Source organism: Rhinolophus sinicus, chromosome 18, assembly GCF_057876585.1.
Source record: "Rhinolophus sinicus isolate RSI-liver-muscle chromosome 18, RSI-T2T, whole genome shotgun sequence".
Taxonomy (NCBI): Eukaryota; Metazoa; Chordata; class Mammalia; order Chiroptera; family Rhinolophidae; genus Rhinolophus; species Rhinolophus sinicus.
Window position 1 is genome coordinate 48448757 of NC_142518.1, and position 17690 is coordinate 48466446.

Genomic DNA, 17690 nt, shown 5'->3' on the forward strand with positions numbered 1-17690 from the left:
ATTCAAAGTGAAAGGGTGGAAACTGACACTCCAAGTAAATGGTATGCAGAGAAAATCAGGTGTAGTCATACTGATATCAAATGAAACAAACTTCAGGATAAAAATCGTAACAAGAGACAAAGATGGACATTTCATAATGGTGAAGGGGACGATACAACAAGAAGACATAACAGTCATCAGTATTCATGCCCCCAAATCAGGGAGCACCAAATATACCAAGCAACTACTAACAGAACCTTAGGGAGAAATTGACCAAAACACAATTATAGTAGGGGACCTAAATACATCATTGACAGCTATGGATAGGTCATCCAAACAGAAAATTGATTAAGAAATAGCAGCCCTAAATGACACATTAGATGAAATGGACATAATTGACATTTATAGAGCACCTCATCCTAGAATTTCAAACTATACATTCTTTTCTAGTATACATGGAACATTCTCAAGAATACACTATACATTGGGATATAAAACTAGCCTCAGCAAATTTAAGAAGATTGAAATCATACCAAGCATATTCTCTGATCACAAAGCTTTGAAGTAGGATATCAACTGCAAAAAGAAAGCAGGAGAAACCACAAATACATGGAGATTAAACAACATACTTTTAAAGAACGACTGGGTCAAAGAAGAAATTAGAGGAGAGATCAAAAGATACATAGAAACAAATGACAATGAAAATACATCCTACCAAAATTTTGGGGATGCAGCAAAAAGGGGTTTAAGAGGGAAATTTACATCATTACAGGCCTATTTCAAGAAGCAAGAAAAATCACAGATGAGTAACCTCATGTTACACCTTAAAGAACTAGAAAAAGAAGAACTAATGAAACCCAAAGTCAGCAGAAGGAAGGAAATAATAAAAATTAGAGCAGAACTAAATAAAATAGAAAAAAAAAAGACCATAGAAAAAATTAATGCGACAAGATCTAGTTCTTTGAAAAGATTAATAAAATTGACAAACCCTTGGCTAGACTCACTAAGATAAAAAGAGAAAAGACACAAATAAACAAATTCAGAAATGAAAGAGGGGAAGTTATCACAGATGTCACACAAATGCAAAGGATCATCCAAGAATACTATGAAGGACTATATGCCACCAAATTCAATAACCTAGAAGAAATGGATAAGTTCTTAGAAACATATAGCCTTTCTAGGTTGAATCACAAAGGGTTGTAAAATCTAAATAGACTGACTACCAGTAAGGAAATTGAATCAGTTGTCTGAAACCGTCTTAAAAGCAAAAGTCTGGGACCTGGTGTCTTCACTAGTGAATTCTACCGAACATTCAAAGAGGATCTAATACCTGTCACAGTGAAACTCTTCCAAATAATTGAAGAAGAGACAGTACTCCCTAACTCATTTTATGAGGCCAACATTATCTTGATACCAAAACCTTGTAGGGATAACACAAAAAAAGAAAATTAGAGACCAATGTCTCTGATGAATACAGATGCAAAATTCCTAAACAAAATTTTAGCAAATCAGATGCAACAATGCATTAAAAAGATTACATCACATTCAAGTGGAATTCAGCAAGTATTTTATTTTTTTGTTGAGATTGTATGAGTTATGATAAAAAAATATAGTGAATGTTTTTATTAAAAAAAATTTTGCTGTAAAAGACCCATTGCCATTAATCACTCTCAGAACATTCCCCCTTGCTTCGAACACACTTATCCCATTGGTGTTCCAACTTTCTGAAGTAGTTCTGGAAGTTCTCTTTCCTGAGTGTCTTTAGTTGTATTGTCATCGCTAACTTGATGTCCTGAAGCTATTTAAACCGTTTACCTTTCATGGTCAATTTTGACTTTGGGGAAGAGCCAGAAGTTGCGTGGTGCCAGATCTGGTGAATAAGGTGGATGAGGACACTTGTAATGTTTTTATTTGACAGAAATTGCTGTACCAGGAGCTATGTGTGACATGGAGCCTTTTGTTGTGATCAACAAGTATGGTGAATGCTGCTGCCGAGTGCCATCCAAGGGAAAGGCAGGGATCTTCATTTGAGGGAAACAGCACTTCTAACCTTAGTAACAGTGTGTGACAAGTTTCAACTTATTTGGTGCATTCAGTCACGTGTGAGCTATAGGTGAGAGAAGGTTTGTTTTAAAGTGTGCTTTAAATCATCCTCCTTCATAGTCATTTTTGAACTTGAACCAATTCTAAATAGATCTTCTAGTGGCTTATGTGTCAAGCATTTGGTTAACTTTAGAAAGATTCTTTACTATCCACAGACAGAAGAAATTTTAGGACTTGGGGAGTGGAAGGTAACCTGTTCAGAGTCAGAGATACCAGCAAAGCATTTTTACTGATTGTATACTTTTGCCTGCCTCTTTTCCAGTTTAGTTCATGGTCCCAAAAGTCCATATACTCTGCTTTCTTTGAATTCCTTTTCTTCTTATTTAGAATTGATCAAAACAGGCTTTGATTGAAAGGTGAAAATACTGATAGTAAATGATATTATAGTTGTTACAATTACAATAGAATAAATCTAGTTGGTATTCTCATGAGAAGAGAACCATCAAAGTGTTGTGTTGTAGTTTTAATAAGGTCTTCTGCCTTGAAGGGGCATTTACTTAAAAATGTTTATTGAGTACCTACAATTGTATAAAACACTCTGTTTGGTATTCTGAGGGACAGAAACATAGATCAGATATGGGACCTGTCCTTGAGGAGATTATAATCTAGAAGGGATAACAAGATTTGTATGTGAATGTGTATATACTTTTTTGAGGGTTTTTTTTTTTTTTTCCACGTGAAAACTAGTTGGATTAGCAAGCTTGCTTTTGGTGATAAGAACTCTATAAAGGCAGAAGCACTTATGTCAGCAGTTTACTGTGGGAGCAGAAAGCAGAAGAGAAATACAGTACATTACTTGAATAGCTATTATATGTTTATTATAAAGTAAAACCTTTTAACTTGTAAAGATAGCATTTACTAAATATATCATTTTGTTTTGCTGTTCCAAGGTAATTATTTTTGTTCAGATAGTACTTTCTGCTATCATACTTCTAGTTCAATTTATTTAAAACTTAACTCATCATCTTTACTCCCTGCCCCTTCTCTCACCATCCTTCTCTTCTTAGATATACTCTACCACACACACATATACAGTACACATGCGTATAGAAGGAAGATCAACTCTCAAAATGCCCTGTTTTTGCCAGTGGCCCCATGTTATTGTCAGTATCATCTTTTAATTAAATGCAATAATTTGTTTGAAAAGCCTAGTCCATTAATTACTTAGTTTCCTTGCACTTGTCCCCTTTGTATCCTGGAAGTCATCTTTCATAACTGCTGATACTTTGATAACTGATAACATTTATCAGTTAATCATTATCTGAAATTATTTTGTCTGTTAATTTGTTTTCCTGTTTATTGTGGCTTCCCCTCATTAGATTATAAACTTCATGGAGGCAGGGACCTTTTTGTCTGTCTTGTTAATTTGATCTTTCTCTGATGCCTGGAACAAGTGCCAGGAACCCAATAGACTCAGCTTAATAAATACTTGTTAAATGAGTGATTGATTAAGTAAATCCTTATCTTTAATCTTTCCAAACCAATCCATCAGTTAATCCTATCATTTTTTCTTTTAATAATGTCTCTTTGATTCTCTGCTACCTCTTCACTTTTCCGGCTCACACCTTCCAATTGACACCCATCTCTTTAGACCTAAACAATAGTTTCTTACCTGTAGTCTGTTTTCAACCCTTTCTGCATACTACTACTCTACTAATTTTCCTCAATCACTATTTCTCTCATCTCGTTTCATTACTTCAGAACCTTTTGCAAATGCTCATTAGTTCAAATGGAAGAAATGGATGTGAAAACTCAAAGTGTTGTATGAAGGTTAAGTCTTTATGTTGCTTATTGGATTATAAGATTTACCACCAATTATTTCCATATTACCTCTCCATTCTTATTTTCTTTCTAAAACACCTTCCACTGTAGTCATCCTGATAACCTGATGAAAACTCTGGAGCCTCTTTTCAAAGACATGTATACATTTTAGGGGACTCACAGTTGCTAAATTAAGAATACCTTTTATAATGTGAATCTCAAAATTAAACAATCCATTATATGTCCTCTCATATCGTTGTAAAGTTTCACATGCCTATGATCTCACTTCTTATGTAGTATTTTTATCTTCTCCTGTGGTCCCCAGAACATTTAGTGCAGTGCTGGAATCAGAACAAGCACTTCTTAAATACTTGCTGATCTGACATACAGACCCTTATCCATTTGTCTTTTTGTGAAAAAATCTAAACTCTTATTCAGCAAAAAGGGTTGAGAGAAACCAGAAGCTACTGTGCAATGTTAGTTAAGAAGAATGTCTGTGAACTAAAATTTTAATTATAAGAACCAGTGTTACAAAGTGGTAGCACATGGGAACTTTGGGGGGAGTATGGGAACTGCTCTGATTTTGCTGGTTGTTGCATGACTTTATGCATTTGTCAAAACTCATAGAAATGTGCACCAAAAGAATGAACTTCATAGTGTATAATTTAAAATGCATTTAAAGTATTTTTAATATAGTGGAGTTTTTAACATTTAAAAAAAATAAATTTATTAAGTGACATTCTGGTCTCTGTGTTTTAGAATTATAGACTTGCGTTCATTTCCTTTATTAATCTAAAGCATAGCACCTTTTATAACTCAAGTTGGGTATTGTACTTCCTCCTCTTCTTCTCTTTTCCCCTTGTCCTTTAAAAAATAAATTATTTACTATGGTTGGTGAAAGTATGCATTCATTGGTATGCAATAGCATACTTTATATAAATTTTACCAACTTCAACTGTTTTTTTTTTCCTTTAAAGAACAAGTTTATAGGGACAGATTCTGGTTCTTCAAAAGGGGAGCCATGTGTGCATTAAAAAATGCAGAATTTTTAAAACTTTAGTTTAAACTTTAGTTTAAGCTTCCCCCCCCCCCACTAAATGGTGTTCGCAAACACACATGAGGCATTTTTTTTTCCAGTTGTACTTATAGATTTATTGGAATTAGGCATTTATTTAATGTATCTGAATGTGTTCCTTCCCTTGGCTGGATGGAGGAGCTAGAGACTTTCATTCTGTGCCCTGCTGCCCCACTAAATAACCAGAAGCCATGGGAATCTCCTTTGCAGACCAGACCATTCCACAAAATAAGTTCTCAACCTTGAGGGAGGGTTTGATGAGGCCCCTTACTCTGTGATAGGCTAGATGGGAAAAATACTTTAATATAGTAGACATCTTGATAGAAATGAGCAAAATAATTGCAGCTGTCCTTTTAATGGAAAATTTTAACATAGCAAATAAATTCCATCTGTGTCTGTCTGTAAATGTTGTAGTTACAAAAAATATTCCAGCCTACCTTTTGGTCAAGCTGACTGCACAGTGGTATAATAAGAAAGACTGGAATTTCCAGAACTTCACTAATCACACCTTCATCTAGATGAACCCCAGAGATTATATTGACCAGAAGTTGTGATGAGAATTCCTCTCCAAACTGTTCAGCAACTATGTGTTTACTTAGAAAATGAATGTACTCATTACAGCCTGAAGGAAAATATGTTTGATAACTTACCATCTGGTAGAGAGTAGAAAAAATGCAGTTTTAACTTACACCATAGATCCTAATCTGTATTTCTGATATTTACAATAAAAGCCTGTTGGATTTAAATGAATACTACATAATTAAAGAAAATTTCCGAGACTTTCCTAAAGCAATGAACACCTAGCTCTTTCCTAATTATCATAAATTAAGTTGGCCAATCTAATAAACTATGTGATTATTGCTTGCTTTTTAATGGGTTTTATGCAATTGCATTTTAGATCAATTTTTTAAAATTTATTGGTGTGACAATTGTTAGTCAAATTACATAGATTTCAGGGGTACAATTCTGTATTACATCATCTATAAATCCCATTGTGTGTTCACCACCCAGAGACAGTTCTCCTTCCATCACCATATATTGGATCCCGCTTACACTCATCTCCCACCCCCCACCCCCCCTACCCTCTGGTAACCACTAAACTGTTGTCTGTGTCTGTGAGTTTTTGTTTCTCATTTGTTTGTCTTGTTCTTTTGTTGTTTTTGGTTTATATACAACATATCAGTGAAATCACATGGTTCTCTGCTTTTTCTGTCTGACTTACTTCGCTTAGCATCACACTCACAAGATCCATCCATGTTGTCACAAATGTTCCTATATCATCTTTTCTTACCGCCGAATAGTATTCCATTGTGTATATATACCAAAACTTCTTTATCCATTCATCTATCGAAGGACATTGTGGTTGTTTCCATGTCTTGGCCACCGTAAGCAAAGCTGCAATGAACATTGGAGCACACGTGTCTTTATGGATGTTTTCAGATTTTTTTGGGTAGATACACAGGAGAGGGATTGCTGGGTCATATGGCAATTCTATTCGTAATTTTTTGAGGAAACTCCACACTGCCTTCCATAACCGCTGCACCCGTCTGCATTCCCCCCAACACTATGAGGTTTCCTTTTTCTCCACAGCCTCTCCAACACTTGTTACTATTTGTCTCGTTGAAGATAGCCATTCTGACTGGGGTGAGGTGATATCTCATTGTGGTTTTGATTTGCATTTCTCTGATGATTAGTGATGTTGAGCATTTTTTCATATGTCTATTTGCCATTTGTATGTCCTCTTTGGAGAAATGTCTCTGCAGGTCCTTTGCCCATTTTTCAATTGTGTTGTTTGTTTTTTATTGTTGAGTTGCATGAGTTCCTTGTATACTTTGGATATTAGCCCCTTATCGGAGGCACTGTTTGCAAAAATCTTCTCCCATTCAGTTGGTTATCTCTTTATTTTGTCGATGGTTTCTTTTCCTGTGCAGAAGCTTTTAAGTTTCATATAGTCCCATGCATTTATTTTAGCTTTTACTTCCATTGCCTTTGGAGTCAAATTCATAAAATGCTCTTTGAACCCAAGGTCCCTAAGTTTAGTACGTATGTTTTCTTCTATACAGTTTATTGTGTCAGGTCTTATGCTTAAGTCTTTGATCCATTTTGAATTAACTTTGGTACATGGTGACAAATAGCAGTCCAGTTTCATTCTTTTGCACGTGGCTATCCAATTCTCCCAGCACCATTCACTGAAGAGGCTGTCTTTCCTCCATTGTATGTTTTTAGCTTCTTTGTCAAAAATTATCTGTCCATATTTATGTGGTTTTATTTCTAGGTTCTCAATTCTATTCCATTGGTCTATGTGTCTGTTTTTCTGCCAATACCATGTTGTTTTGATTACTGTAGCCCTGTAGTACAAGCTAAAGGCAGGAAGTGTGATACCTCCATTATGTTCTTTTTTCTTAAGATTGCTTTGGCTGTTCAGGGTCTTTGTGTTTACAAACAAATCTGATGATTTTTTGTTCTATTACTTTAAAAAATGCCATTGGGATTTTGATGGTGATTGCATTAAATCTGTATATTGCTTTGGGTAATATGGCCATTTTAACTATGTTGATTCTTCCAGTCCTTGAGCATGGAATGTCTTTCCATTTCTTTGTGTCTTCTTCAATTTCTTTCAAAAATATCTTATACTTTTCAGCATATAGGTCCTTCACATCCTTGGTTAAGTTTATTCCTAGGTATTTTATTCTTTTTGCTGCAATTACAAAAGGAATTGTTTTTTGTATTTCTTTTTATGAGATTTCACTGTTAGTATATAGGAATGCGATGGACTTTTGTACGTTGGTTTTGTAGCCAGCAACTTTACTGTATTCATTGATTGTTTCTAAAAGGTTTGGTGGAGTCTTTAGGGATTTCTATCTATGGCATCATGTCATCTGCAAAGAGTGATAATTTAACTTCTTCATTCCCCATTTGGATGCCTTTTATTTCTTTCTCTTGCCTGATTGCTCTGGCAAGGACTTCCAACACTATTTTGAAAAGCAGAGGTGATAGGGGACAGCCCCGTCGTGTTCCTGAATGTAGAGCAAAAGGCTTCACTTTTTCACCATTAATTATGAGATTAGCACTTGTCATATATGGCCTTTATTATGTTGAGGTATTTTCCTTCTATACCTATTTTATGAAGTGTTTTATTCATAAATGGATGTTGTATCTTGTCAAATGCTTTCTCTGCATCAATTGATATAATCATATGATTTTTGTCCTTTATTTTGTTTATGTGATGTATCACATTGATGGAGTTGTGGATGATGAACCATCCTTGTTCCCCGGGGATGAACCCCACTTGGTCGTGATGAATAATCTTTTTAATGCATTGTTGTATTCGATTTGCTAGAATTTTGTTTAGGATATTTGCATCTGTATTCATCAGAGATATTGGTCTGTAGTTTTCTTTTTTTGTGTTGTCCTTACCAGGTTTTGGTATCCTGGTAATGTTGTCCTCATAAAATGAGTTAGGGAGTACTGTCTCTTCAATTTTTTGGAAGAGTTTGGGCAGGGTTCGTATTAGATCCTCTTTGAAGATTTAGTAGAATTCACTAGTGAAGCCATCTGGTCCCGGACTTTGCTTTTGGGAAGGTTTTGGATGACTGATTCTATTTCGTTACTGGTTATCGGTCTGTTTAGATTTTCCAGTTCTTCGTGGTTCAGCCTTGGAAGGCTATATGTTTCTAAGAACTTATTCATTATTTCTAGGTTATTGAATTTGGTGACATATAGTCCTCCATAGTATTCTTGGATGATCCTTTGTATTTCTGTGGTGTCCGTGATAACTTCCCCTTTTTCGTTTCTGATTTTGTTAATTAGTGTCTTCTCTCTTTTTATCTTAGTGAGTCTAGCCAAGGGTTTGTCAATTTTGTTCATCTTTTCAAAGAACCAGCTCTTTGTCACATTAATTTTTTCTATTGGCTTTTGTTCTCTATTTATTTAGTTCTGCTCTGACTTTTGTAATTTCCTTTCTCGAGCTGACCTTGGGTTTCACTTGTTCTTCTTTTTCTAGTTCTTTAAGGTGTAACGTGAGGTTGTTTATTTGGGATTTTTCTTATTTTTTGAGATAGGCCTGTAATGATATAAATTTCCCTCTTAAAACTGCTTTCTCTGCATCCCCAAAATTTTGGTAGGATGTATTTTCATTGTCATTTGTTTCTATGTATCTTTTGATCTCTCCTCTAATTTCTTCTTTGACCCAGTTGTTCTTTAAGAGTATGTTGTTTAATCTTCATGTATTTGTGTTTTTTCCTGCTTTCCTTTTGCAGTTGATATCCAATTTCAAAGCCTTGTGATCAGAGAATATGCTTGGTATGACTTCAGTCTTCTTAAATTTGCTGAGGCTGATTTTATTTCCCAATATATGTTCTATCCTTGAGAATGTTGCATGTACACTAGAAAAGAATATATAGTCTGATGTTTTAGGATGAAGTGCTCTATATATGTCAATTATGTCCATTTCATTTAATGTGTCATTTAGGGCTGCTATTTCGTTATTTATTTTCTGTTTGGATGATCTATACATAGCTGTCAATGATGGATTTAAGTCCCCTAGTATAATTGTGTTTTTGTCAATTTCTCCCTTTACTTCTTTTAATACTTGCTTGGTGTATTTCTGTGCTTGCTGATTGGGGGCATAAATATTTATGACTGTTATGTCTTCTTGTTTTATAGTCCCCTTTACCATTATGAAATGTCCATCTTTGTCTCTTGTTATCTTTTTCACCCTAAAGTCTGTTTCATCTGGTATCATTATGGCTACACCTGATTTTCTGTGGGTACCATTTGCTTGGAGTGTCAATTTCCACTCTTTCACTTTGAGTGTATGTTTGTCCTTGTAACTGAGATGTGTCTCTTGGAGACAGCGTATGGTTGGGTTTAGTTTTTTGATCCAATCTGCTACTCTGTGCCTTTTTATTGGTGAGTTCAGTCCGTTTGTATTTAGGGTGATTATTGATATGTGAGGATTTCCTGTCATTCTATCTTTAGTTTTCTGTTAAGGCTGTGTCTCCATTGTTTCTTTGCCTTTTTGTTGTTGTCTATTATTTCTGTGTGGTGGTATTCTATGATGTTTCCCTCTGTTTCTTCTTTTATTACAGTATGTATTTCAGTTCTGGATTGTTTTTGAGGGGTTACTCTTAAGTAGATGTAAAAGAAAGTTTGATATTTAGAGTATTCCATTTTCTTCAGCACGCTTACTTTCTCCATTCCCATATTCCGGTTCAGGCCTTTATTCTCCCCCTTTGTATCTTTTGGTTGCCACAAATTTCCCCTGTTTATGGTGGTCGAATAGCCTCCTTTAGTATTTCTTGTAGTGCAGGTCATGTATTAGAAAATTCCCTCAGCTTCTGTATGTCTGGAAAGGTCTTTATTCCTCCTTCATATGTAGAGTATATCTTTGCTGGATATATTATTCTTGGCTCATAATTCCTCTCTTTCAATAGTTTGAATATTTGGTTCCACTCCCTCCTGGCTTGTAGAGTTCCTGCTGAAAAATCTGATGATAATCTAATGGGCTTTCCTTTGTAGGTTACCGTCTTCTTTTCCCTGGCTGCCTTGAGGATTCTTTCTTTGTCGTTGATTTTAGACAGCTTCAATGCAATGTGTGTTGGAGAAGGCCTGTTGGGATTGAGGTAATTAGGTGTTCTATTTGCTTCTTGGATTCAAGGATCCAGTTCTGTCCACAAGTTTCGGAAATTCTCATCAAGAATTTATTTGAATATATTCTTTGTTCCCGTCTCTCTTTTTTCTCCTTCTGGTATGCCCATTATTCTCATATTGCTCTTTCTGATGGAGTCACTCTCAGAAAGTTCTTGTAGAGTTCTTTCATTTCTTTTAAGTCTCAAGTCTCTTTCTTCTTTCATCTGTGTCATTTCCAGGTTTCTATCTTCGATGTCACTGATTCTTTCCTCCATCTGGTCAACTCTACTACCTAAGCTGGTTATTTCATTTTTAATTTCTTCTATTGAGTTCTTAATCTGCAGAAATTCTATTTGATTCTTTTTTAAAATTTCATTCTCTTTCGTAAAATGCTCATGTTTTTCTTTCGTTGTGTTTCTGAGTTCATTAAACTGCCTTTCTGTGTTTTCTTGCATCTCGTTGAGTTTTTTCAGAATTGTAATCTTGAATTCTCTGTCATTTAAGTTACATATTTCCATATCTTTAAGTTCCTTTTCTGGAGACTTTTCACTTTCTTTCTGAGCTGTCTTGTTGCCTGGGTTATTCATGGCAATTACTGATTTATTATTTCTCTTCCTAGACATCTACAGGAGTTGCTTCTGCAAAAGGTTGATAGGACGAGGTCTTTCTTTTGTTTTCCAGTACTTGTCGGTAGAATGTTTTATTTTCTCTCAGACTGTAGCCTTTTTTTCCTCTCTCACACGGTAGTGCTATGTTTTGTCTGCACTATTCCAGCTTCTCACACAATGGGGGGATTCCCTGGGGGACGGGCTTCTTCTCTGTTTATAGTTCGCCTGGGTCACAGTGCGCAGTGTCCGTGTGGGTATGCAGAGAGCTTTTGCAGTTCCAAAGCTCTTCCTGCACCAGATTCAGAGCTCTTATGTTTCAGCAGTTCTGTTTACTCCTGCACGGATCTGCCATATAGGTGGGTCCAGGGGCGGTGTGAGTTGTGACAGGTGGCCCAGAGCAATGGCCGTGACCACCACCAAAGCTGGTCCTGCTTCCATAGCTCCCTCCCCTTTGCCGGCAGTAGTTGGGCTGCTAATCTGTGTCTGTGGTCCACAGTTGTCAGAACAGGAAATATTCTTTTTTTTTTTTTAATTTTATTTTATTAAATTTATTGGGGTGACAATTGTTAGTAAAATTACATAGATTTCAGGTGTACAATTCTGTATTACATCATCTATAATTCCTATTGTGTTTTCATCACCCAGAGTCAGTTCTCATTCCATCACCCAAAAAATCTGAAAACATTTATCCATAAAAACACGTGTGCTCCAATGTTCATTGCAGCTTTGTTTATGGTGGCGAAGACATGGAATCAACCAAAATGTCTTTTGTTTTGATCTGACACTGCTACTGTTCCGCTTCTAGTACGGGCCAGGCTGGGCGGGGCGAGCTCTGGGAGGGTAGAGAGGGGGCGGCTAGTCTTAGTGCCTAAGGCTTCTGGTCTCTGCTTGGCAGTGAGGGCTTAAAGCAATGTTTTCAGTCTTCTTCCCTCAGTTTTTTCTCCGAGGTCTCTGCCGTGAGCGTTGGATTCAGCCGTTTTATGTGCTACCCCCTCAGCCCTATGGGCCATTAATGGAGCCCTAGCAGTCCAAGTTCTTCCCTCTCCCACAGCTCTGATAGTTCCGGGATGCAGCGAGCTCGGTGCACTGAGCTAGGTCTGAATCCTGCGCCCGCGCGTCTCCGTCTACTTCTTCTCCCTTCCTTCCTCCCCTGCTCATGGGATTCCCCGACCTTTAGGTGAATTCAGTAGTGGGCCTCTTTGTCTTGCTGGTCTGCTGTGCGGGGAGTCCTTTGTGGAGTTATTGTTATTCGCTTAGTTGTGAATTCCAGGGGAGCTTTACAGAGGCTCTCCTCACGCTGCCATTTTGATCCGGATCCCAGGCTGTGATTCTTTAGATCAATTTTTAATTTCAGTTCTAGACTTGAAAATAAATGAACACTGGGAAATACATTAGACAAAAATAGGTTTAAAACAAATAACTGCTTAAAGTATTTTAAATTATAGTTTATTGGGTGACAATGGTAAAGTTACATAGGTTTCAGATGTACAATTCTGTAATACATCATCTATATATCACATTGTGTGTTCACCACCCAGAGTCAGTTCTCCTTCCATCACCATATATTTGATCCCCTTTACCCTCATCTACCGCCCTCCTCCCCCCTTACCCTCTGTTAACCACTGAACTATTGTCTGTGTCTGTGAGTTTTTGTTTCTTCATTTGTTTGTCTTGTTCTTTTGTTAAAGTATTTTTAAGTCTTAAAACAAAGTAATTTTATATTTTAATCCTATTGTTTTCCATATTCTATTAGTTTTAAGCAATTGATCTTTTCATTTACCTGACTCGTTAGCTTACCCCTTTCAATCCTTGGAATGAAAAATTTCCTAATATATATTTTTAAAATTTCTGGAATTATTTCCATATTTATAGCTTACTTAATTACATAACCTCCGTTTGCATAATGTGGTGGCAAAGATCATGGATTCAAGCTGTTTGTTTTGAATCTCTGTCCTACCATTTTCTAACTGTGTCTTCTTGAGCTAAGTTAACTGGTCTAAGAACTGTTTTCTCCTCTATTAAAATTAGATAATGCATATAAAATGAGTAATGTAATAATTTACACATGACATAAGTATTTAAAAGTTAACTATCACAACTATTTTACTGTGGTGTGGTAAATTGAATTTAGTGTTCTACTAAGTTTTAAACATTCCTAAAAAAGAAATACCGTCTTCTTCTTTTATGCTGCCTGAAGACCTAGGCTATGGAATGAGAACTAATTTACAGGATTTTTTTTGTGGGGGTGGGGTGGGGTGGAGGGTTGAATTTTCATTGCCAGGATGTTTCATATAAACCTAGAATGAAGAACATAGAAAAAATATATTTTTAAATTCTCTTTTAATTAGTACAGTATAGCACCAAATCTCTTTAAACTATGTTCAATACTTTTACTTGTTTTTATACCAAGAAAATTAGAATTCCATGCATTCTGAAAAGCTGGGAATATTTAGTGATTTTTCCCTGTTCCCCTACAAATCCACTCACTGAAATGTTTGTGTGTCTCACACCTAATGTAAAAAAGTTGCAGGATTCTATGATGAAGAATTATTAACAAATATTTATCATGTAGATCTTTTAAAAGATCTATAAAGTTTAAAAAATGCATATCTACCAGTCAACAAACAGGCATTATGAGATGTTATTGCCTTGGTAGATTGCACAGAGTTAATCAGTAACATTCACGTTTTAGAAAAGCCATGATAGGCATGGGTTCAATACCTGTTTGATGTTAATTATATCTGATTCTTTGCTGTAGTCTGAGTGAGTCAGGTGCTCAGGGAAACTAGATATATTTCAATAAATTAACTGTTGTCAGATCACTAGATGATACCTTAGCATAATTCATTCCCCTTGTGTATATGAATCTTTTTTTTTTTCTGGCTTTGTCAAATTTTATTTATTTACTTTTCATTAAATGTATTGTGGTGATATTAGTAAAGTTACATAGGTTTCAAGTGTACAGTTCCGTAACACATCGTCTATATGTTTCATTGTGCGTTGACCACCCAGAGTCAGTTCTCTTTCCATCACCATATATTTGACCCCTTTTACCCTCTTCTACCACCCTCCCTCCCCGTTACCCTCTGGTCACATGAATCTTAATAAGAGTATATATCTTATTGGCTCACTATGGAAACTGGCCTATAATTGAGCCTCACTTTTCAGTATATGGACTCTCCTTGAATCCTACGCAGGTTTTGGCTACCTTTGCAAAAAGCACTGAACATTTTTAAAAATCATAAGGTAAATGAGTATTTTTTTGTAATATTTTCCTGATAACTTATGCTTCTGATATTCATTAAAATCAAAACAAAACAAAATAAAAAATAAAATCTGCTTACATAAGAGTTTAGTAGTAACACCAGACATTAGAGTCCTTTCCTCTTCTTTCAGTAAGTATTCTGTAGTGATAACTGCCAGTTTTTTTTTCTTTTTACACTTCATTAGTATTAGACTTATTTGAGCAAATTATTTCCTGAATCAGGATTAAAATTCTTAAGATAAAAGTGTATTACAGAGAGAATAAATGCTTTGCAGCTTGTCTGGACTTTAAAATGAGGTCATGATTTATTTTTTGTCTTTTGGCACACATATAGATATTTAGTTTTAGAGTGAGAGAAGTTAAAGATGTAACATTGATCACAAGAATTGATTTTAGAAATAACCCACTTTATGAGGGACTGCTCAATGAATGTTTTATTCCTGGAGGTAGAAGAGTTCAGTCTGGCTTAATAGATTTTTGAAGCAGCCACAATTTTTGTTTTTAATTGAATTGCTATATAACTTAACTCCCATAATTTTCTGTTCAACCAGGTGGTGAAATTATAGGCTTTCATTACCCAAAACTACATTTGATGTTCCGATTAGCTTTGCTTTCAGAAACCTCTAAGACGAGAACTGAGAATTTTATAATAGCCAAGTAGGTTGTTTTTTAAATATGTATTTTTTCAGTTTTAGTTGACATACAATATTAGTTTGAAAATTGAATGTCAACTGTAATTGAAAATTAAAATATATATATATATATATATATATATATATATATATATATATATATATATATATTATATGATATTAGTTTCAGGTGTACAACATAATGATGAGACATTTATATAACTTACAGAGTGATCACCCTGATCTGTCTAGTACCCTTTGATACCATATATAGCTATTACAGTATTATTGACTATATTAATAATGGTAGATGTTGGCAGACAATTCTCCACTGGTCTTTTGCATTTGTATACATCTTGTGAGCACAGGTGCTGACTACCTTTGTTCTGTATTATCTTTTGAAGGATGCAGCCAGCCTTGAAAGATGAGATAGTATGCCTATCTAAAGCAAAGGGAGATTTGCTTACTGCCCAGTACAAAAGATCCTGGCCCCTCGTGTCACCCTGTAGGAACTGAGGATCAGGGAACAGGTACAAGAAAATGCTGATACTGTGGCTACTGCCATTGCTGTGATCCAGAAGCCTCATGTTTTCTGCCATCATCCTTAAAACTGTGGCAGGCTTACTTGTTAGTTTGTAAGTAAAGTAAAAACATCAGCTCTTTCACCGTTCTTGACAGTAGGTCTCATTGCTGGACATGCTGTTGTTCTTGATGGTCGTAGTCCAGATAACAACGGTAGTAACTAAATTGCACAGAAACTCACTGATTGCACAGAAAGCCCACAGAACTACATGACCCAAGCCTCTTTTCTTTTAGCAACCTTAGTTTAGTAGTTGGTTAACTTCTTGGACCATTTGATTCTGGTCTTATTTAACTAATTAGGTAATACATGATGGTTCTCCTCAGCTGGACAGTTTACAACATGCTTTATTGATTTGTGTCTGTCAATACATTCATAGTGTTCTTTGGAATGTTCATCTGGGGCACACTGCTCAGCTAAGGCTTCAGACTAGTTATTTTTCCTATGGCAAATGAACTTGTTTTGGCCAGGGTACAGAATTTTCTGAGTTGCCATGCTCCCTTGAAAAGAAAGTATTTGATTTCCTTTGTAATGAAATGTTATTACCTCACCAACTATAGAGGGAAAAACTCAGTACTACGGTTAAGATAGTCTGAAAAGATAGTATATTTGTGTGTTTGTGTGTGTGTGTTTTCTGAAGTCACGGGCAGCCCTTTAGGTGTAAAGATTATGCTGTGGACCCACCAACAGCTGCTTCTGGTTAACAGTTATTTTCTCAGAAGGGTATAGACAAGGGGGACCAGGGATATGCATTTTTTTTTTAGTGTGAAGGTAACCTGGACCAAGAATTATGTACAAATTGAGCCTGTACAACTTTGAAGAAGCATTCATATAAACAACTTTTAGATTGTGAATCAACATTTAGTAATATACATTTCTTTGTGGAGGTTCTTCAAATTCCTTTAAGAAGCAAAAAAAATTACAATCACCATAAGTTAGTGTAAGGCCACTTAAATCCTTTACTTTGAATAGACTGTAACTGAGGGTTAGCTTTAAATTGGGTGGCTGTGTTTGCTTTCAGTGTGTAAAAAAGAATAAAGTCCATGCCTATTTGTCTCACTGTATATAGCACACATTAATAAAGTGTGCTATTTAGGTAGACAAAATTTTCATTGTTTGGAAAACTGACCCTCTGGTCTAAAAATCTGAGAGAATTATTTGTGAAAATTACCCAGTTAGATAATATGTACAAAGATTTGATATCTCCTATTATTATGCATTTGATAGAATAGTAATTTTAAGGGTAAATAAATTGAATTTAAGTAAGTTGAATCAGGACAGTTTGTGATGTTTCCATGAATTTGATCAACATGCAAAAGGATTATGTTTCTTCCTTACATTTGATGGTTTGCTTCATGGTAGGTGTTAGGATGAGATTCTCTCCCTCCTTGAGTGATGCCATTGGCAGTAAGTTAAACCTCCCTCAATCATTCTTTATGTTTTTTTCACCTTCTTTCTGTTGCCACCGTAATAGTACTCTTGAATTTGAAAAAGCCATTGCCTTAAAACATTTTTAGTACTAGAGAAAATTTGATCCTAGCAAAGAGATGTTTTACTGTGTTGAAAATACAGTAAGAAATATGAAAAATGCTTATGTTCCTTTTAAAAAGTAAAGGGAGGTGGAGAAATCATTTTCTTTCAACAAAGAGTCATTAGGAATTGCATTTCTGAGAATGCGCATGTGTCTTTGTATGTGTATTTATTGGTCTTCTTCATAGAATGGTTTTCGGGACTTTCAGAGATTAAGTCAATGACTTTCTTACTCATTGTTTCACAATATTTTTGGTCTTCCCTTTTTCACAGAAACAAATGTTGGTGTATTTTTACAGTGAACTCTAGTTGAGTGTTGTGAGTACAGGGTTTGTGGTTCAAATTGACTTGACTTTGGAATTTTTTCTACTGCTTCACATTTATCTAATGGTTGGGAGTGGTAATTCTTTTGCTTTTGGAGCAGTTTAATAGATGCCAGGTAAAGTAGCCAATCGAAGAACAAGATCAATTTTACAATATGGCAGGATGGTTTTAGTGGAAATTGACTCTGGGCCTAAAGACATGT

The 17690-nt window shown here is 35.5% G+C and overlaps 1 protein-coding gene across 2 annotated transcripts in view; it reads left to right on the top strand.

Annotated features, from left to right (window-relative positions):
* Window positions 1-17690, top strand: part of SH3BGRL (SH3 domain binding glutamate rich protein like) — a 136670-nt gene that overhangs the window by 60471 nt on the left and 58509 nt on the right. The window lies entirely within an intron of this gene.